The sequence below is a fragment of the Adiantum capillus-veneris genome, chromosome 15 (genome assembly GCF_014529385.1).
Source record: "Adiantum capillus-veneris isolate H3 chromosome 15, ASM1452938v2, whole genome shotgun sequence".
Taxonomy (NCBI): Eukaryota; Viridiplantae; Streptophyta; class Polypodiopsida; order Polypodiales; family Pteridaceae; genus Adiantum; species Adiantum capillus-veneris.
The window spans coordinates 152,351,402-152,375,237 of NC_140945.1; positions in this window are offsets into that span (position 1 = coordinate 152,351,402).

A 23,836-nucleotide genomic window follows, 5' to 3' on the forward strand; every position below is an offset into this window, starting at 1 on the left:
GCGGAGTTCATCTAGCTTTTCAAGATCATCTATTCTTGAAGAGAGCTCATGCCTTGTCCATTCTAAGCATTTTTCTACTCGTAGAGTTGGAATTAAAAACTCTATGGGTAATATAGCATTTAGGCCAAACATCATGTTGTACGGTGTCGTTCCTATCGATGTTTTGTAAGCTACCCTGTATGCCCATAGTGTTAAGTGTAGCTGTTGATCCCAATCTGTTCTTGTCTCTGATACAATTTTAGTGAGAACCGTGCACAGTGTTTTATTTGTGGCCTCAGCTTGTCCATTTGCCTGTGGATGGTATGGAGCAGATTTCCTATGTATGACCATGAATTCCTCTAGCAGATATTCAATGACTTCATTAAGAAAATGTGTTCCTCGATCACTGACAATTTCTATTGGTAACCCATATCGTACAAAGACATTTTTATACAAAAATTGTGCAGTGGTTGTGCATCTGCTTTTTGTGTTGCCTTGGCTTCCGCCCATTTTGTGAGATAGTCCGTAGCCACAATGATATATTGGGTATGGGTGCGATATGCAGGGGATGAAATAGGTCCACAAAATCAATGCCCCATTTTGCAAATGTCCTTGCTCCCATCATTGGCCATAGTGGCATCTCATCTCTCTTTATCGGCACCTTGGTGTACTGACAAGTGTTACAACTCTTTACAAACTCTTCAGCACACATATGTAATGTAGGCCACCATATTCGTGCGGTTAAGACAATTTTTGCCGTCTTATCGCCTGAATAATGGCCTCCACTTATTTCGCTATGTGCGTGTTCTAAAATCAGCAGGTGTTCACTTTCACTTGCACATATTCTAAGTTGATTGTCCTTTCCTCGCTTAAAGAGTTGGTTTCCAATTAACTGAAAGTCGCGAGCCTCCAGCTCTATAGCCCGTTTCCGTGCTCTTGTTATGTTTTCAAGAAACATCCTTCTGATTAAGAAATCAATGATATATTGACTTCATGCAGGTGCAATGTTTACCTAAAACAATGTCGCGTGATCCATTGGTCTTTTGGCACTACATATAGTACAATTGTTAACATAAGCATGAGTGTCTGCCTACATAGTTGGCCAATAAACCCCTAACTGTTTCAATCTCCGGTGTGTTTTCACTGTTGAACAATGAAATGCACAATCCTGGACATGTGCTTCTTCAAGATAACACTCGAATTCCTCCGGATTTATACATAATCGTAGAATTTGGTCCGATCCTAGATGATACAGTCGTCCTGCAATCAACTGGAAGTTTTTTATTTGTCGAATTATTTGTTGTTTGGATCTGTCTTTCGTGTTATCAAACCTACCTCCAAAGGAAAGAATGCTAACAATTTCCTGAGACCATTTGGGTATCATTTCAATATTGAAAAGATAAGCATCTGGTATGTCATCATCTACTCCTTCAGAAGCTTCCCCGTTGTGTAGCCTTGAAAGATGATCCGCCCGTAGATGAGTTTTACCCTTTTTTACCACCACTGTGAAATCAAACTCTAGCAATATAATAAACCAACGTACAATTCCCCCTGTATTGCATGGTTTATTTATCAGATACAAAAGAGCTTGATGATCTGTGAAGAACACAAATTTGTTTGCGAGCAAATAATGCCAAAATTTCTTTACAGCATAAATCATTCCTAACCCCTCTCTTTCGGTGGTTATGTAGTTCTTTTCCGCACTATTTAACTGTCGGCTTGCATAACAAACTGGAAAATCCATTGTTCCATCTCCAGGTTGAGCCAGAATACTCCCGATTGCATATGCAGATGCATCAATGTGAACATGACATATCTTTTCCCAATCCGGTGCTTTAAGTACGGGTGCTGATACAAGGTTTTCCTTCAGCTTTTGGAATGAAGTTTCACACTCCTCAATACATTCGAAATTGACTAGCAAACGATACAGAGGTTGTACAATGACTGTATACATATATATGAATCTTCGATAATACCCACAGTGTCCCATGAAGGATCGTACTTGTTTTGCATTAGTAGGTCTGGGCAAATCTACTATGACCTTGATTTTGTCTAGGTCTGTGGTTATGCCATTTCTTGAGACAATGTGTCCTAAGATGCGGCCTTGTCTAACCATAAAAATACATTTTTTCGCGTTAAGACAGATTCGATGCCATGCCTGCAATGATGGCTGAGTTGCTAGTTGGTTTTGATTGTTGAATGTCTGCGGTCAGGTGGAATGTGAGGTCACGTCATACTCCTCTGAAAAGGGATTTGTAGACCTGCTAGGGGTGTAGGTGGCTCTTGGCACTTCATCAGGGGCATATGTTAATGCTCTTGGAACTGTTGCCTTTTCTACCTCCTCTGGGAGAATACGTTGGTATTCTCGCCCGTACCTATCAACAAAAACTATATCCTTCCCCATAGCAGTTTCATAAGAGAATAAGTAAAGAACCTTATCTTTGCTTAACTCGTTTGGATATGGTTCTTTGCAGCGAAAGTAAGAGACTATTCCCTCACTCTCATGCTTGTAAATTCCCGCATTCTCATTATAAGTTGACACCCTGGTTGTTTTCTTATCATACATAAAAATTGCTCCAGGTCGATCAATGTTTGGAGGAGGTTCTTGAGTTTCTGAAACCATTTTCCCCTTCGCCACGTTATCTCCACATCTGTTGTAATCCTTAGGGTTACTAACTATCAGATAGTGGTTCCCCTTTTTGTCTCGGAATCTATCCCCATCATCATAGACTCGAATTATCTCCAGTCTCTGAGACGGCCTTTCTTCAATACAAATACACTTGCGTCCTCAATAGTCAGAATAGACTAGGGCTCCCCTTGAGTTTGTTCCTTCTAAGAAGATCACAGCGAACTTGGAATCATTCAATAAATTTAGGGAGGTGCTTTCTCCTGGCATTGGTCCGTCATAGGTGAAACCTCCTGGCTGTTGACTACCCATCATGAAGAAGGATTTGTCTGATGAAGTGTCAGTATCACTACCCTCTTCAATAATCGGTGCTAGTGGATCTATTGCCTAAGTTACACTCTCCTCGGTGGACACTAAGCTACCTTGGTCACCTCCCACCTTTTGGTCTCTAAAAATGTATCTTCCTGATCTTAAATTCATCAAACTTATCAATGCAATTTATCACAAATCCAACCACTCACCTGGCAAAGGATCAGTCTCCACACAACTTCTTGCTTTGCTGCTGAATATTCCTGTACACAAGCGTTTAATTTCGGCAATCGAATCAAAGAATTTAACTGCTAGAGGTGATTTTAGTAATGATTGGTATAACTGGAGAGTTGACCTCAACCACTACTGTATTTTATACACTACTGATGTTTTGGATTAGGTCTGCTAATCTGGAACTGTACTTCTCTCGGATGTTGGTCAATTTACGTGAAAAAATCTGAATTCAGTCTTTGCTCCGTCAAATGGCCAAACAAGGTCCAAATTCACTTCTGAAAGAAGTTATGGAACCCTTAAGCCAAATGAAACCTCACTGTCTAAGCTCAATCAAATTTTGTCTTCACTAAGCTCCGGTAGACATCCTCCGCGTAGGATGTCTCCTGCTCTGTTTTGCCTGGATTCTTGCACTATGGATTCCCCTTGATGTGTTGAGTCCACAGTTGTTTTTACTTTTTGATTTGGACACCTATAAGCTGGTCAATGGATCAGAAATATGTTCCGACAGCTTGCTGTTGGTCTTGATCAGTCTAATCAACTCCAATTTGGATCAAAATTGACTAGGAGGCTTGCCTCAGGCTATACAACACCTTGCTATGCCCTCAGTCAGTATCTGGCTTCAATTTCTTGCTTTAGACATCCTACGCGTAGGATGTCTTTTTGCTCAGAATGGCTTCAAATGCAAAGCACAGGCTCCCCTTGAGGTGCTGATCACTTTGGTATGCTCAAAATTAAGTTTGGAGTGCAAAATCACACAAAAAACATCCTACGCGTAGGATGTCTTTTTGGTCTGTTTGACCCCAGACTTGACCCACAGCTTCCCCTTGATGTGAGCAACCCAATGGTATGCTTAGATTATGGTTTGGATTTCCAAAGTCCCCAATTTTAGCTGTTCTAGCCTTTTTCAGTCAAAAGTGCTAAAGTCTGCTTAGAACCCAATTTTCTCACCCAAATGAGATGAAACCTATCTCAGTCACTCAATATATCATGCAGATCATGCTCATGCAATCATCCTATGGTTTTGGTCTTAAAATAATGCCTTGGCACAATTTGGGTAGGATGTCTGTCAATTTCAGTCTATCTGGCCTTATCCTGTCAAGATATGGTCAAATTTCCACTTTCCAGGTTAAATTTAGGATAAACCACACCTTCTGAACACACTGGTCTACTCAAAATTCCAAAATTTCCACCAGATTAGCCAGAAATCCTACACGTAGGATGTCTCCTTGCTTAAAATTAATTTTTTTCCTGACAGAAATGCTCTTGATGCTTTGCAGCTCTATCAGAAACACTCACAGTAACTTTTAGACTTCACTTCAGCTTTCAAACACACTTTTGCGTCTTTTACAACCTTGTGATGAGTCTACCAAGCAAGTATACATGCATGAAGCGCTCTAGATCCTGAATCATGATGTCCTACTTACTCTACTCCTACTCATCATGTGAAATGGTGATAATGGTGTTTTGGTTGCTTTCTGGCCTCTCCGAACTCTCAAGCTCTCCTCTCACCGCTTCTACCACTCAAACTCAACTAAAAACTACCTAAGTCTACCTAAATCTACCTAAGTCGAAGGATCTAGGCCAGACACATGCTCCCTAGACTCCCTCTAGGACCTAGAGAGTCCTCCACCCTCTGATCCTATCTAAATGTAAAACGACACTCTTGGCAAGCCAAAGAATCCCTATCCTCAGGGATTAGTCTCGGTCACCTACCTAAGGTTTTCGTCCCCGGCAACGGCGCTAATGTTGAGGGATACACCGCGCGACGGACATCAGCACAGCGAGAACTCACCTAACAAGATTTGTCAGCTAAGGACGAAGCTCGACCCACAGGCCCGTGGAAGCAAGCATAGAGTGTCAACCTATACTTGACCGACTCCTAACTAATTCCTACAGAGGTCTTTGCCCAATGTCTAAGTCACAGCCTTCAGGAGTGCATAAGAGGAAACTTCCTACAACGCTTTCTAGAGACGAACACCCATCAAACAATCTCGAAACACCATAGAACTTGAAGGAGACCCTACTAACACCAATAGGTCTCTCTCCCTAAGGTCTATGAACCAAAATCCCAACCCAAAACATACGGTGCAAAATCACGTAGGATGTCTGGCCGAAATTTGCAGGTCTTCGTTTCCAAAATCTAAAGTGCCTAATGTGTAGCTCTACTCAATGTGAACACGTGGATATGCTGCAATGCAAAATCGAACAACGTATGCTCATCGAATCACCAGATGAAGCTCGTAGATGGAACTCACAAAACCGGACCGTACGCGCGCAATGTAGGTATCGGCGTGTAGCTCTTGTCGGGGGCAACACGCTGCACTTCTCCGCACTCGATTCCGACCACCGGTGCATACGTAGCATCAAGATGAAGCTCACACTCTCTCTCGTACACAGTACGCTCACTCACAGACTTCCAACTTTTTAAAATGACAAAAGGTTTTTCATTAAGGTCAAAAAGTGGTATAAATACCTTACAATTCTCAAACCCTAATGTTCCAAATTAACCATCTACTCAATCTAAATGTCAAAACTGGGATATAATCTGGAAACTTCTGTAAGCCCCAATATTTACAAGGTCAAATGTCGGGTTTTTCTCAATAAATGAATAATTACAAAAAATAATAATCTGCCGAGTCGTAGGGTGTGTCCAGCTTCTAACATTGATATGGTCATAACCCAGTCCTGGATCATTTTCAGTTGTCACATGAATGGTCTTCCTAGAATGATGTCATAGTTGTTCTTCATGCCAAGTCAACAATAAAAGGTTTGCTCATATTCAATGCCACAAGCTCATATGGGCTTTTCCCTGTGTCCATCTGCAAGCTGCAGTGTCATCCTTGTAGCCCTCTGTAAGGACATGGATTCTATGGGCAAGGCCACCGGCACGGCCGGACAGTGTGTACGCTAGGAGGAGGCTATAAGATAGCACGGTAGTCAACAATAGCAAAGGTTTGCTCATATTCAATGCCGTAAGAAGTTACAACTACTTTTTCTAGCAGTCCTAGGGGCTTTTCCTTATGTCCGTCTGCAAGCTACAATGTCATCCTTATAGCCCTCTGGAAGACATGGGTCCTATGGACAAGGCCACCGGCATGGCCGGACAGTGTGTACGCTAAGGGGAGGCTATAAGATAGCACGGTTGGGTGGAGATTAGGACACGCATTACCACCGCCCTTTCACTGGTATCCGAGCTATTTTTTGGAGGAGTCGAAAAGCGGGTTGCATGTGCATACAACGTTCTGATTCTCTCCCACGTTCCGTAGACAGCGATGTCTCCGCTGTGCAGCAAAAGAAGATAGACATGCTTTCATGTGTGCAATGCGTGGACAGACAACGACAACCGACGACCGCCCCTTTCTACGCCCTCCACAGCTGGCGACCAAGGCGGGTGACCAATGCAAACTCGACCGGCAACTCGACGACACCGAGGCTCCGTTGGCTATGCATGTAGGAAGGCCCGCTTAACCCTTCCATGAAGGAGGGTTGAACCCACCCCATGAGGGTAAGAGGCCAACACTTTACCATCAAGCTATTGACCCTTGTTGTGTATAACTAGGAAAGATAGCCTACTTGTGTTGAAAGGAAAAGTAGAAGGAAAGGGAAAGCTTCAAACTTCAAGAAAGTAGCTTCACCCTTCCTTTTCACTTGTCGGAGGAAGGCAAGTTTTCCTCCAAAAATTATTTTTTCCTCAAGAAGTTAGCTTCAAAGTGAACAAAAGCCTTGTGCGCTCCTTGCCACACTGTCGAAGCAAGGGACTTGCCGATACACCGTGTGCGAGCCATAAATGGCTCCAAGCACACAACAAGACTAATCTAGCAAGCTCAAGAGAGCAAAGGGTGTGTCACTCACCGCTCTACGCTCGCCTTCGTGGTGGATTCCTCACCGCGATGAAGAAGAAGTTGTAGTCGTGCCGCGATCAACCGCTTCGCCGCCGTCGTGCCTTCGTAATGCTCAATCGCACACACACTCTCCCTCTCTCTCTCTCTCTCTCTCACATACACACACACACAAGGAGGTGAAGAAGAAGAAGATGGAGATGGAGATGGAGAAAGAGCACTCTTCTATTGCACAAATGAGAGAATGAATGAATTTTAGGTTTAGTTGGCTTTTATATGAGCTCACCCCATTCACACTTGGGCGCCCATGCTTAGCCAACTAATCCCTTGAATGTCCCAGTTAGAGTGCGTCTCTCATCGGTGATCACTCTTACCCTTTTCCTATTGGTCCGACAAGCCCGGTACCTGACTCTACCAAATACATAATACACGTCCGTCATAGGTGATGGGGTGTCCATGAGCCGTGAGGGTTAACATGTCCCCCCTTCCTGATGTAGATTCCGTCCTCGGAAGCTATTGAGTTGAAGCTCGTTCGTCGATGTGGAAGAGCATTTGAGATGAATGTCCTTAGCCTTCTTCACTCACTGCAAAATCAAACAACATTGGCACAATAATTGCATTCTCATAAGTGATCAAAAAGCATATGCAGTTTTAGGTAGACAAATTGATTGGTAAAAGAATTTCAAACAATTTGTCAGCAATGAACATTAAATTGCAATGTAATCAAATGCATAAACAGATATAAAGGTAAAAAATTAAACAAGTCTGGGGTCGCTAATTTGACGGTCGAAAGGCACTAGAGATCGAATATTAATACCATGGGTAAGCTTCTTAATTTTCTGTGGTCAATTAAGTTGTTTAATCGCGAGAGCCAAGTATTCATGTTCGAGGGCTGACTAGAGGCTATATCTAGAAGACCTTGTAGTTAAGCTACCATAAAAGGAATTTCTCATGAAATCATCGCCTGACTGATTACTTTTTCTTTGACCCCCCAAAGTCTTTTCACAGTGATTCAATTTGATGTGTGTGCTTATTTTGTATGCCTTGAGTTTTTTGCTTTTCAAGGAAAAGCGCCCACACTAGGAACCTCTAGGGCTCTAGTACCATAGGCAATACATGTGAGTGAAGTACCAAATCAAGCTGAGATTTCTCTTCCAGCTTAAGATTTTACAGTATGGCACTTTGATTTTTTGTTTGTTCATTTTCAGCATTTTAATTTTGTAACTTTGGGGGGTCATATAACACTGATACACCTCCCCAGGCTCATCACACTAGTAAACTCCCTTTATAATACTTAAGCGAAAGGTCAATAGGGTCAAGCCCACTAGAAAGCCCTAGTACATTTCACACAATGCTGCCTAAATCGGATTAAGAACCTAAGTAACCATTGATTATTAGGAAGGCATTCCCCATGGTATTAAAAGAAGATTTCTAACACCTAACTTGGTCAAACTAGCTTAGTCGGACTGCTTGATTTTTAAACATAGACAAGTGATTATGAGAAAAAATTACATTGAATTAAATGTTTGATACTAAGCAAATGCGGTGAATATTAGGCTACCAATCACAATCAAAGCAGACAATCATAGATGCAAAAAAGATAAGGGGCAATGCTAATGGACAAGAAACACCTGTTTGTGTCGATGGTCGCGCTTGATTTGAAGAGTGAGTCGAGATAAAGATTCCATGAAGGTCCAAATCCTATCAATAGCAACACGCTCCTGTACACACTAGGAAACAAAAGGAATACCTCCAGGAGGCACATTAGTGGGAAAAGGTACCAACACTTATTGAACACAATAAAAAACATAAGGAACCCTAACCTAATTATTTGCACTCCCCCTAGAGATTCAAGGGAATAGGATATTGTAGAGGTTGGGGAGAAACCCTAAGGCTAAACCCCTATCCTCGTCGTCGAGATAAACAAAGTCATCATCCATGAGACCATATGTGCCATCCGTGTAGTCGTGTAAATTTTCTTCTTCATCATAGGTGCCCATGTTTACTAAGAAGGTCACTAGACGCCTATAGTCATCTTGGTCAAAAGGGTAGGCTTGTGCAATGGGAGAAACGCTCTCTACTAAGTATGGATCAGACGTGGTCAAGAGACGTATCAGCCATTCTAACTCCTCAAAATTCCTCTCACATGCTAGCGTGCCTATCAAATCCCATTCACATGCAAGTACTGGAAAGACCATGTGAAATATTTGTGAAAAGTAACGAGGGTACCTCTCACCCAAGGCAGGAGTGGATGACTCTAGCGTACTAGCCATATCTGTACATGCAAATAGATGATGGTTAGAGTGCAAATATTACAAGGGTCGTGTTCTTGTGCATAATTTGTTTTTATGATTTGTGTTATGGCTCTTGCTCTTTTACTTTTTTATCTTGTTTTTGTGAGTATAAGGCTTTATATATACATTCCCTAAGATCGGAGATTAAGAGGTCAGGGAGAAAGGTTGAGAGGGAAGCAAGTGAATGATGGATGTCCACAAACACTCCCCCCTTCCTTGGGTAGATCATACCGTTTGAAATGATGTCGTCACCCTTTGAAACCAATTGTTCCAGTTGGTAATAGGTGAGGATTTTTGCCATTAGTTTTCTATTACCCTAGGTGCCTCGTCAAGTTGCAAGGGTGGTAAGGTACTCTCCCAGGATCGAACTTGAAGTGGTTCATCAGGTGATTCTTGAACACTGGGAGGTGTGGATTCTTTTGTAGCTTCATGGAGGTCCACTACTATAGATGGAGCCTGTGTAGAAGCTTTTACCTCTATGGATGTATTACATGAGGAGCTAGAAGCTTCATGGAACTCCCCCCTTCCTGAGCTAGGTGGAATAAGTTGGTTTTGCTTTGGAGCCCAAACTAGCTCTGGACTAGGTGTGTAGCATTCTGTGATCTTTCCCTTCCCACGGTCTGCCATTGGCTTTAGCGTTACACTGTTTGACTCATATGGGTTTGTTGTCGATAGGGAAGGACACATTTTACGTTTAGGTACCCAAATTTGCTCATTTCCATCATAGTAGCCTTGGGCTTCTAATAATTGTTTTGGAATCCATCGTGATTTGGTCTTGACTCTCCTAGGGCGCGCTCTTGGTTTTCCCGGGAAATTTTTTCTTGGAATGGATGGGAGGGTTGAGGTAGTTGGAAGTAAGGCCTTGGGGACCCATTGATATGTACTCTTAGGTCGTGCAGGTTGAGTACTTGCAATATTACTGCTTGTTGCAACTACAAGTGTTGAAGTGCTAGATTCATGGATAGCCGGCAAAGACGAGTTAACCACCTTGGCTTGTGAATGTTGGAATTCCTTCAACTTTGCTAGAGTTTGCAACGTAGGTGACTTTGCTTGAATGATAGGGGTAAGAGTCGGTGGTCGCGTCGTGAAACTACCAGTATCCCAATCAATCGTGCATTTGGTTGCCAACATCCACGTGCGTCCCAGGTTTACGTTGCCTTCCATAGCTCCCGCGGGCATGACTAGAAACCTGTGCACTATGCTTCCATTGTCATAGACAACAGGGGTCTGAAGGACTCCAAGAATAGCAGTTTTCTTTTTATTAATGCCCTTGACTTGCATCGTACTCGGGGATAGGGTCGGTTTCCCTAATTGACACCAAACTCCATAGGATAACAAATTGTGTTCAGCTCCCGTATCTAATAAGGCATTGTATAGTACTTTCCCATAGGGGCTATTTAGCTCAATTGGGTATCGTAGGGGTGGCTCAGATTCTAATGAGTCGTCATCTGTGTCCTCAAAAAATGCTTGCTTGATTCCCAGATTAGCCTCTCGTTGGCGTCTAAGACGTTGTTGTCGTTCTCGAGCCTCAACTCTTGCTTGGATTTTTTTAAGCTCTGCTTGTTCCTTGGCAGCCTTCTTTTGATGGATGGCTTGCAACTCTTCTTGGCTTAGAGGATCATAATATCTTTTGAATTTACTCCCATTAAGGAATCCAATGGTTTCAACTCCATCTAGAGTCTCCACACGAATGGTACCTTGCGGGGTAATTTCACACACTCGATATGGTCCCTTACTAGCGTATTTCAATTTCTTCTTTTCATTACGTACCCCGTACATAAGAACTTTATCACCAAACTTGATGTCTTTATCCTTTAAATGGCTATCAAACCACTTCTTTCTCCTATCCTTCTCCACTAGAGCATTTCACACAGCTAATTGCCTCTCTTCATCTAGCCTTTCCAGGATATATAATCGCTCCACTAAGGGGTTACCATCCCAACCTTCTTGAGAAGCTACTCGAAGACTAGGAATGACAAACTCCCATGGCATAACTGCTTCTTGGCCATACACCATCTTAAACGGTGTGCAATTAATAGCAACTTTATACGCAGTACGATAAGACCATAAAGCTGATGTAAGCTTTAGGTCCCAATCAGTGCGATGAGCCTCGACTGTCTTTGTCAAAATGGAGATGAGAGTTTTATTGGTACTCTCAGCTTGGCCATTTGCTTGGGGATAATAGGGTGTAGACTTGTGGTGAGATATCATGAAGTTTGATGTGAGTTCTTTTATTACTTCATTTATAAAATGAGTTCCATTGTCACTCACAAGTTCAAAGGGGCATCCAAAACGTGTGATAATGTTCTCAAAGAGGAACTTAGCTGTTGTTTTTGCATCCGCCTTTCGTGTTGCTTTTGCTTCAGCCCATTTGGTTACATAGTTGGTAGCGACAATGATATATCGTGATTGCGTGTTACGTGCAGCCGGACTAATCGGTCCTACAAAGTCTAAGCCCCACTTTTCAAATGGTTGGGTTACCTTGATGGGATGTAGAGGCATCCTATCACTTCTTTGTGGCTTCTTGAAGCGTTGGCATTCATCACATCCCTTTGCAAAAAGTGATGCATCCTTAAACAGAGTGGGCCACCAATAGCCTGACTGTAAGATCTTTCGGGCAGTCAAGTTTCTTGAAAAGTGACCACCAGCTACGCCCATGTGTGCCTCTTGTAGAATATATAAATACTCATCCTCACGGGCACAGCGTCTAAGAACATCATCTTTTCCTCTCTTATAGAGAGTTCCAGCCAGTAAGCAATAGGGTTCGCATTCCTTGATTAATTTTCGAGCTATATCTTTTCGCAGTTCTTTGGGTGGAAAACCATTAACTAAGAAGTTAACAATCTTTTCACTCCATTCAGGCATTGTCTCAACAATGAACAAAGGAGTATCATGCAATTGATCATCAACCCCCGTAGGAGCTTCGCCATTAGGGATACGAGATAAATGATCCGCCATGACATGTTTCCTCCCAGGCCTCACAACAACGGTGAAGTCGAACTCAAGAAGAATTAACAACCATCGTGTAATTCGACCTGTGGAACACGGCTTGTTTACCAAATATAGCAATGTTTGATGATCAACATAAAACACAAACTTGGAAGCAAGAAGGTAATAGCGAAATTTCTTTACTGCGTAAATCATAGCTAGACCATCGCGCTCTGTAGTAGTGTAGTTCACCTCGGCATCATTTAATTGGCGACTTGCAAAGCTAATAGGGTAGTCCAATTTATGTTCTCCTGGTTGAGTTAGAACACACCCAATAGCAAAATTTGATGCATCAATATGCACATGAAAAGGTACATTCCAATTAGGTGTTCGCAGGATTGGAGCACTTGTTAGGGCCTTCTTTAATAACTCATACGATTGATGACATTCTTCCGTCCAGTGAAACTCGATAAGAAGCTTGTACAATGGACGCGCTATCTCGGCAAAGTTTAAAATAAACCTTCGATAATAACCAACATGGACCATAAATCTTTGAACTCCTTTATAGTTCGTAGGTGGTGGCAAATCGGTAATGGCTTTAATCTTACTCTCATCTGTGGATATCCCGTTCTTGGACACTATATGCCCTAGAATGACTCCATGCTTAACCCAAAATTGGCATTTGAAAGGGTTCAATGAGATGCGATAAAATCTGCACCTTTCAAATATTTTTCATAGATATAACAAATGCTTCTCCCAAGAAGAATAAACACAAAGGTCGTCTAGGAAAGCTTCATAAAACTCCCTTAGAAATTCTTTAAACGCAGTGTTTATTAATCGTTGGAATGTAGCAGGGGCATTCGTTAAGCCAAAAGCCATAACACGAAATGCAAACACTCCAAACTCTGTGATAAAAGCAGTTTTAGCTTGGTCCTCTAATGCAATTGTGATTTGATTGTAACCACAGTACCCATCTAAAAAGCTATAAGCTTCCTTGCCCGCAACTCTGTCAAGCACATGTTCTGAATATGGCAAGGGATAATGATCTCTCCTAGTGGCTGCATTAACTTTCTTGAGGTCCACGCACACTCTTAGTTTCCCATTCTTTTTTGGCACAATGACTATTGGAGAAACCCATTCTGAGTGCTCAATAGGGTATATGAATCCACATTGGATAAGTTTTTCAATCTCCTCTTGTACAATTTTGGCGTACTTAGGATTCATTGGATAGGGTCGTTGCTGGACGAGTTTAGCAGTGTTGATCATGGGAATTGTATGTTGCACCACAGAAGGTGGAACGCCCTTCATGTCATGATATGTCCAAGCAAAGATATCCTTGTATTCCTTGAGGAGCTCCTTAAGTACAGCCTCTTCAGTTTCGGTAAGGTCTTGAGCAATAAAGACTGGTTTAGACTCCTCACCTGGTTCTGCTAATTCTATCTCTTTAACTACCGCTGGACCATCATAGACTCCACTGCTTTCATTGGTAGGTATTCGTTGGGCCTTGGCATACACAACCTTTCGCTCCCCCGTGGTATAAGATTTAAAATGTTCAGGAGCCGTATGTAAGTCAGCAGGCTCTTGTCCTGACGGAGACCTTTCTTTTAGTTCTGCCTCCTTTTGTTGTTGTACTAACTCTCGGTTTTGACGTCTTCTTATAGTTCGACTCAATTTCAGCTCTGTAACCTCCAATTGAGCGAGGTCAATGGGTCGCGGGCTACACCACATGACACTCTGGAGATGTTCACCCCAATTGTCTACTAGCTTTCGATGAGCATCACATGCCCCTAAATAGCTAAGCCATTCTACAGTAGATCTTTCCTTGTTTATCCTAGCTCTCACATTTTCTCGATATCGTCGTCTCTTATATGAACTTTGTTTCTTGTTAAGGTTTTGATTTTGGTAAATGTTTGAACTCGACTCGCTTGATAGGTCTTCGCTTGTATCTTCTTCACTCTCATATAAATTACCATAGATGGTCGTACTAGACCTTGAGTGTTCAGTTTCTATACTTGGCTCACTCGATGTTTCCTCAGGTTCTGAATCCATTTCTCCCTGAGATTCCGTTTCTGATGTGTATTGGCTTGAAGCCTTTGAGGAATCATCGGTTTCACTCTCAGGTAGGTGTGCCTCTTTCTTATCATCGGATGTTACATGTGCTACACCTAACATGTTTACTGGTGCAATGTGTGGTATCTCTTCCCCATATAGTGTTACCCAGGTTGTTCCTCTAGCTCTATAGTTGCCGCTAGGTGTACCCAATCGACATTGTCTGACTCAGCCATTCCGGGTAGGATATCCATATAAGGAGAGTTCTCCCCAATATCCGTGTCTTCGTTACACGTGTAACAATACTGTAATGGAGCTGAGTGAATTTTTGTGTCTGATCGATTGTCAATGATGAATTTATTTCCTAGAGGATACATTCGACCACTTAAAAGATCAACTCGAATGACAGAGTCTTGGAACTGTAAGTAGACGTGGTTTTTGGACCAGTCATGCACCATTTTTGCTTCCCTCATGAATGGACGCCCTAAGATCATCTCAAATGACATAGGATGCTTGGAAAAATCCATAACAATGAAAGTCTGCCTTACCTTGTGTCCCAAGACCTTGATCCTGAGATCCTTGAGCATTCCAATAGGCGTAACAATAGATCCATTAGCCATTTTTACCACTACGCTTGTGGCTTCAAGGTGAGGTCGCCCCATAGACTCCCAACAACTCTTTGTCACCATGCTGACTCCCGCACCACCGTCAAGGACTCCCTTTACAGTTAATCCTTTAGTAGTGATTGGCAGAGTAGCATTAGATTCATCACCTTCAAAGTATTGCCCCAACTTGTTAACGGGGACTTCAATTACAGATTCATGTCCCGCTAGGTCAGATGGTGGTGCTAAATGTTCCTCATCATTCATTACCGAGTCAGGTTTGTTCATATGTGCAAACTGTGGTAATCCGGCCTGTAATTCTCCATTGAGGAAGGCTCGAAGATCTGAGACTAGCTCGGGGTCTTTATATTGTTTGGACATGATGGTGGTTCTAAGTTCTGAAGACATGAAATCCATCAATTTGGAAACATTTAATGGCATCTTGTGGGACGTAGGACCCTGACAAGAGAATGGTGAAGATGGAATCTCCACTTCCTCAAGGGGGTCGGGTATTCCCTCACCAAACATTCTCTCTAGTAGGAAAGGTGTGTGTCCACTTTCAGATGTCCTACCCTCACTCTCTTCCCAAATGATACTGGGTATAGCTAACGGCCTGTAGTTCTTGTGAGGTTGAACTTGTGTGGGAAACACTGTGTCCGACATCTGGATATGTTTGGGTTCAGGTTCTAATGTTCGTTGAGTTTCTTCCACCAAACCCCTCAGTTGTTGGACTCGTTCAATTTCCACTTTTGGGTTTGGATAGGTTCCAATCTTTCTCTTGCAATCCTCATTTTTTGTCTCTCATGGCTTATCTTGGGGGTTCGCAACTGGGTGGTTTAACCTTGAATACTCTTTTGATGTTCGTCGTAATTCCCTCTCGTGATCCTCCTCACTGGCTTTTTCCTTTGTAGTAAGAGTTTTGGTCTCCGTGGTCTCTATCGAATCTGAGTCATCCTCAGGGTCATTCATATACACGGGATCCTCTCCTGTCCCTATGTTAGTCTTTGAACTAGGTTTTGAGCTAGAAGCATTAAGGGATTTCTTTCTTCGTGTTTTCTTCTTTCTCGCTCGGCCAATGGATGCAGCATCTCTTTCTTCGAGGATGTAATTTTGCTTTTGGAGCATCGACCATGTGAGTGCATTCACTGGTGCTATGTTTATAGTTGGTGGTGTCCCATCAACAATCTCTATTATGTTCAATGGTGTGATTTTCGGTGCGTTTGGATTGTTAGGACACTGTGCGATCAAATGATCTATGCCACAACGATTACAAGTGAGTATTGGCATTGCCAATGCACTCCCTTGAATTGTTTGCATTAGTGCAGCATTCTTTTGCATTCTAATGGGGCACTCAGCTACTCGATGTGGTCCACCACATTCATAGCACTGAAGAGGTGGTCTCCTGGCAAAACTATTAATGTTTTGGCCTCTTGCTGCTAGCGAAGTAGCTTGATATACCGGTTTGATTTGTCCCCAATGGTCTCCCATATAGTACATGGGACACTCCTGAAGCATGTTGACTCCATAGGTGATACTAGAGTCTATGTCCTCTCCGCAATCTACATAAGTACTAGATGACTCCCAACCTATTTGGTTCATAGGTGTAACTCTTGGATGAGGGGGTTGCGGTCCTAGCACTGGAGGTGGCAACGGTGTGGTTTGGACCACATTTTGGGTTCTAGGGACCATGTGATGTAATGGCAACTGTTGCTCCATGGGTGGGGTAGGCATCAATGCAGGAACTCGAGGTGAGTCTGCCCAAGCTATAGGCGGTCTATTTTCCATGATGTGTTTAAGCATTAGGCAGTCCTTCGCTTGATGGCCATACCTACCACACGCGTTACAAGTCCCGTTAAAATTTACTCTGAAAGTAGGGCATTCACTCGTAGTATGTGGGCCCAAGCAAATTGAGCACCATTGTTGCTCCCTTCTTGGATACATATGAGTGTTTTGTGGAGCACGATTACCCCTAAGGCTTTCTTGGATGGCCTTTGTGAGATCTGCCAAAGTCATCTCAAATATCGTTTGCTCTTTCACGATTCGCTTTTTCTTCATTGGCTCATGCCCTGATGCTTGCGAGCTACTAGACTTTGGCTCGGTAGACACTCTTTCTCCTGCAATCATTAAATTATCCTCCAATTGGATTGCATTCATGGTGACTGCTTCCCAAGTAGTGATACCTCTAATGACTAGGCCATTATAAATACTTTCATGTCATAGTCCCCTAATGAATCTATCGAGCAATTGGTTGTTGTTGAATCGCTCGTTTGGATTGCATCGAGAATTCAAATTCTTTAGGCGACTAATGAAGTCTCTCACGGATTTACCTTCTTCTCGTTGGGCTTTCTGGAGCTGAGAGGCTACACCCCAAAGTACTCCCTCTCGTATGTATTCTTTTAAGAACGGTCTCCTAAGAGTAGAGTAGATCGTTTTCTCTTCTACTCTTAAGGTTCTATACCAATCTCCAGCCTTTCCGCTTAGGGTCAAACTCAAAGCCTTACACTTATGTAGCTCATTGTGCTCTTCCAAGGAATCGCACACATATTCAAAGACTTCCATATGCTTTCTAGCATCTCCGTCTCCACTGAATTTCTATGTGAGCTTAGCTACTTGAACTACCTTGCTCTTAGGCTCTCTATCAGGTGCACTACGCATGTTTTCCGCAAAAGAGAGACCGATAGTTTGAGCAAATGCTGCCAAATCTCCTATTTGAGCAGGTATAATGGGTGTATGTGCTCCTGGAACCACATGTGAGATGGGAGTTGGCCTTGCCCTTGGCATACGCGCAGCTCTTGGGTCCCATATTTCGTATGGTGGTGTACCAGACGGTGGTCCAAAGTTTACAGGCGTGGCCCTAGGCATTGGGGGTGCCTGATATGGCATGTTATTATTAAATGGCATGGCTCCACTTGTATAAGAGCTTGGATAATTCCATTGTGGATTGTAAGCTCTTGGAATAATCGGAGGTGTGGGAGCTACATGAGGCTGAGGTACGACAGGTGCACATGATTGATACATACATGTAGGTATAGTTGGGGGCACTGTGCTACTAGGCATCGGCGCAGTGTTAACAAATGAACTCCATGGTGTACTTCTTGTCATGCTCACCACTGGGATATGCATGGTAGCTGTAGTGTCATTAAGAGAAAGATGAGCTAGATCTAGGAAGGTAAAGCTGCCACTTGCGGGCTCAGATTGTACTGAGGCTCCTGGCAAAACAACATATGGAGGATCAATGGGGCTCACTGAGGGAGTCTCCATTTGTGACAGGGTTGGTTGGTTGGCCTTTCCCGTATCCAAGAATCTCATTAGGCCTGTTGAAGGCATGTTGATCCCTATGTTCTGTCTTTCTAACTCGACAATCCTATGGAGGACATCACAGACTTTCTGTTGTTGCTCATCTATGCTAGTAGCACCCGATGTGGATTGTAGAACATCTAACCAACCCACATGATAGGTGTGTCCTGTGTATCGATCAGTTAAAGCTTCTGCTTGTAGGTCATACTCCCAATTTTCGTTTAGGAATATCCCATCTAGGCCTGGCGTGCTGGAGGTTTCCCTTGAAGTGGAAGCATTATTGCTCCCCATAGCTTGCCCCTCTGTGACTGCTACCTTGGGAGCACTCGGTTGCTCGGCTGGCATGATTGTTGTCATAGGAGCCTTTGCTTTCAGGGCTCGCGACTTTGTTCTAGCCCTCGTAAGTTCTCAATTTCCCTCTCCCTTGTTGCTTGCATATAGCGTTCGATCTCTTGTACTTCGGCAAGACTCCTACCATCGGGTAGTAAAACGTCAGAGGGAGATAGTCCTAAAGGATCAGGAGGTGCAGTGGATGGAACATTCACATGCACACTCTCAAGAAGCATAGGGTCCATTTTAGGCATGAATGACGAATTTACTTCCCACTCCCTTCATTTATTTCATTAACCGCATGTTCGGAGCGAGTAGCTCTACAAAGGGTCTCTTTTAAGCGGCTAAACACGCTGGAACCGGGCCGTGGGCCCATGGCATGCATGTCTTGACTTGAACTATCAGGGTTTGGTGTAGGATACCCCTCCATGACTTCGTAGTCAGAGGAAGAATCACTAGACGCGATATGAGGATCTTGGGTCGCGCTACCTTGAGTCCCGGCCGAAGGTCCAGAACCTAGGGTGGAGGAATAATGGGTGCCCGCGTAAATGGAGGCACTCCCAATATGCTCGTGCTCTAACACTCGTCCAGAGCGTAGATTCATATGACTTGGATCCCCTAGAAGTGTCAGTGAGGGCCCGTGAAGGCTGCTCACCTAGTAATTTTGAGTGTTTTGCAACCCAAGTCTTTTCTTTCTTTTTTTTTTTGATTTTTTGGTCCTTTTTTTCTGACCCAGCTATAGAATAGAACGTATGATAGCTCAAAACAAGCGTCTCGGTCAGAGGGACGTGCCATGATTTACAGTCCTCCGTTTGGTCACTTTATGCCCTCGGAATCCCTAAAACCGTCAATTTCTAGTAGGGAACTAGGCCCAAATTAGAAAGTCTAAGGGTGCAAGTGGGAAGAGAAGGGAGGAGAGTGGAGGACTTGCCCCACATGCTCTCATTCCCTCTTGAGGGGGTAGGGTATATATATAAGAGTGAGTCTAGTATATATCATAAGACTGAGGACTGAGGCTTGGGCTTGGGCTTGGGCTTGGGATCCCGATCGCGATCAAAATTTTAGTGTAGCCCCCCAGTCACTCACGTTTGAATATTTCGGTTTTTTTAATTAAAAAAATATTTTTAATTTTTAGTTTTTTTAGTTAATGTTTTTTTTTTTTGCGACGATCGCGCGCGGTTTTGGTGACCCTTTCTTGGCCACACACACTGTCACCTACCTAACCTCCCAGTCAATAGCTCACAGCTCACAGACAGCTCACTACCTTATCTACTTACTAACAGTGCTGCTAACCACTAACTAATCTACTAACTAATCTGTTACCTGCTTACTGACAGTGAGCTAACTGTCCACCTACTTCCTCTCTCACTACCTTACTGTGCAAAGATTGTGTGCAGCCAAACCTTGACAGAAAGCTGTGTACAGACTGTGTGCAAACAGAAATTGCTAACTGCCTTCCTACTTATTCATTCACTGCAAACAAGCTAACGACTACTAATTGTGCAAAGACTGTGTGCAAACAGAAAACACAACATTATGCAGAAATCACAGAACTTGCAGACAACACAGAAATTAACAACTTACAGAAAAACAACTCATTCCTCTTCCTCTTCCTCTTCTTTCCTACTACAAACAACTCATAGGAGAAGCCCAAAGTGCCTCTTGGGCTTAGTGCAGGGCGATTCCCCGGCAGCAGCGCCAAAAATGTGCGCTCCTTGCCGCACTGTCGAAGCAAGGGACTTGCCGATACACCATGTGCGAGCCACAAATGGCTCCAAGCACACAACAAGACTAATCTAGCAAGCTCAAGAGAGCAAAGGGTGTGTCACTCACCGCTCTACGCTCGCCTTCGTGGTGGATTCCTCGCCGCGATGAAGAAGAAGCTGCAGTCGTGCCGCGCTCAACCGCTTCGCCGCCGTCGTGCCTTCGTAATGCTCGATCGCACACACACTCTCCCTCTCTCTCTCTCTCTCTCTCTCTCTCTCTCTCTCTCTCTCTCACACACACACACACACACAAGGAGGTGAAGAAGAAGAAGATGGAGATGGAGATGGAGAAAGAGCACTCTTCTATTGCACAAATGAGATAATGAATGAATTTTAGGTTTAGTTGGATTTTATATGAGCTCAACCCATTCACACTTGGGCGCCCATGCTTAGCCAACTAATCCCTTGAATGTCCCAGTTAGAGTGCGCCTCTCATCGGCGATCACTCTTATCCTTTTCCTATTGGTCCGACAAGCCCGGTACGTGACTCTACCAAATACATAATACACGTCCGTCGTAGGTGATGGGGTGTCCGTGAGCCGTGAGGGTTAACACTAGAATGGTAACAGGACACTTTTATGTTCTTGGACACTTTTGTATCCTGTTAAGTGACCATTTTGCTTGAATTATTTGAAGAGTATGAAAATGAATTTCTAAGTGCTATATATCCAAAAATTTGCCTTATGAGCTGAAAAAAACTTAGCATTTTTTTTGGAGTATCGATCTCACCATTAACCTTACTCTTGCAGAACATATTTGAACCTAAACTATGTGAAAAAACGGGTCCTATTTTTGGCTTTTTTTCAATTTTTGGCAACTATACCACTCTAAACTTTATGTTTTTGAGGTTTAGATGGCTAGAGGTTAGTCCTTCATAGTTCTCAACATGTTTTGATGCTTGTAGGGAGAGCTAAGTGTTAAAATTGAAAGTTATGACCAATTTACAAGAATTGCATAATCCTGTTTTTTTGGCCAAAATTAGCACTTTTATGATTTTTTTGGTGGCTTTCTTGATATCCAAATCCAATTTTGATTGTGTAAGTGTAATGTATAACATAAAGCTAATCTTCCTTGAGTTTTGGGGGACCTAATATGCTATATAGCATAGTATATGATGATGGTTGAGTTTTTTGATTGTTGAAGAATACGATACATTTTAGAGTAGCAAGTATAACTTTCTCAATATTGCTAGTTTCTTAGGCCAATTGTGTGTATTTTGTAGGTAGTAACCATATCTAATCATAGACTACAAACTTGGCTAGATATTGAGTAGTTTCTATGGGTTTCTAGAGGTCATAATGCTAAACCCAGTTTTTTCATGTTTGCTGTATTTAGCACTTTATCATTGCCCCCAAGGTTCCAATTGTAAGAGATCCATTATCCTTTTGACATGCTCCATGGATCCTTTTGAATACAAAGGGCCAAAGGGAACTAAGAAAACATGTATATAGTATCTTTATTGAGCGTGACTAAAGAAACTTTGATGATAGGTCCACAGAATGGCAAAAATACAACCTTTTTTGTACCTATTTTTTTGCCCAAAGAAAAAATTAGTGAGGTAAAAGCAACCATATGTTTTGGTCACCAACCCATTGAAGTTAACGGGGCATTTTATCTCAGGTCCTAGAAAAATCCCCACTCTTATTTATATGCAATCAACCGTAAGAAATTGCTGTTTTGGGCAAAATGCACTGGTCCATCAACTTTGGAGGCTTGTAGTGACCAAGGGATGAGAAAAATTACAAGTTTCTCATTTTTTCCATATGTAGTAGTTATTGAACTATAACTCATGAAAGGATTTTTCAAAATGAGTGGATCTACTATGGTTTTGGAATTTTTTCCCAAAACCCTGAAAGGACACTTTTATGTCCTGTTAGGTTACCATTCTAGTGTTAACAAGCCTTCACAAAAAACAACGGGTTTTTGTGAAGAATCAACAAAGGTGTTCTTACAACGAACGACAAGTGAAGCGCTCAAATTCCCGCAAGGCGAGATCTGCATGCGGCGCAAATCGCGGAGCATACAAACCAAAAAGACTTCGATTTCACAAGGTACAAGTTATCGTTTTTTTTCTTTCTTTGCATTAGTGTGTGTTTACAGGCTAGTGAGGATATCCCACCTACACACACGTTTGATTTTGAGCACGTAGATAAATCAGGGCACCACGGGTGCGGCTGACACTAATATGCATGATGACGATGATCTAGGAGATCATGGCCTTGTAGATATGGCTACTTTCAAGACTTTGGAAAATCACCAAAGCGTACTTGAACGCAACCTCTCTGCACTTAATGCAAATGTTACCAATCTTACGGAGTTACTTGTGAAATTTATGAATTCACAGACGACTCAAGGAGCCACAAGTGGCACGGTTCAAGGGAACCAAGCTCGCACGACTCAAGGAGTCCAAGAGACAAATGCTGCAAAAGATGCAGAAGGTAGCAATGCATTACTTAAGAATATCACCATTCCTGAATTTCACGGGGAAGAGCGTAGGATGCGGTCAATACGTTCTTACACAAATGGAGTGATATTCATCGATTGAGACACACCCCGGATATAAATACGGCTATGGAAACAAGTCTATCTCTTAAAGGCAAAGGCCTATAAGTGGTGGATGAGATTTCCAATAGATGCTCATCCTCCGTCTTGGGCTGCGTTTCAAGCTTCTTTCTCCAAAGAGTTTTTGGACTCCAATGAAGAAGATAAGAATTGGTTAGCATGGGATGCATGCCGCATGTCTGGCCTCTCTCTCACACAATACCTTTCAAAGTATCGGGAAATCATATTAAAACTAGAAGGTCTAGATGAATTCCAAAAGATACGGGGTTTTAATAGGGGTCTTGACAAAGACTATCGTCTTCATGTCAAGACCCAACACCCAAAAACTTTGGAAGAAGCCATCAGTCATGCCCAAAGATATGATGATGACCAAGAGAGGAAAGGAAATGTTCCCTACACTAAGAATAATTTTGCTAAGAGCAATGTGGCTAAGAGCCAATGGCGAGGTAGGTCTCCCACACGTTCTAAGACGAATAAGAGAAAATATACCTCTCCACGTCCCCAAGAGGCTAAGAGGCCTAAGCACTCACGAGATACTCCACGTGGGTCTCTTAGCATCGCCGATTTTGAGCATGCGAAGCCTGGGGAGGTCACCTAAGAAAAATATAACCTATCACGTGAGTTCAACAGAAGGGTATTTAAAGTTCTTGAAACTTACAAAAATATATATACAGAAGGATATTATTTTTTCAAATTTGAAAAAAACTTACAGATTTCAAAAGAAAAGGGTACATTATATTCCTTAAAAAATTCACAGATAGGGGATTTTACAAACACGTCTTGAACGCACGTGATATGGTAGTTTTACACATAGTGAACCCCCCGAGATGCGAAGAAACACAATTTGTGTTTTAGATGTCTTTTGGACCAACATAACAAGAAAGATTGTCCTCTTTTGCAAGTCAAAGAAAAGGCCATGCACACGGTGCAACGCCTCACATTAGATTCATCTCCTAAATATTGTGCTGTAGAGGTTCTTCATATGGAAGAAAAGCACAAGTGTTGTGTGCCTGCTTCAATG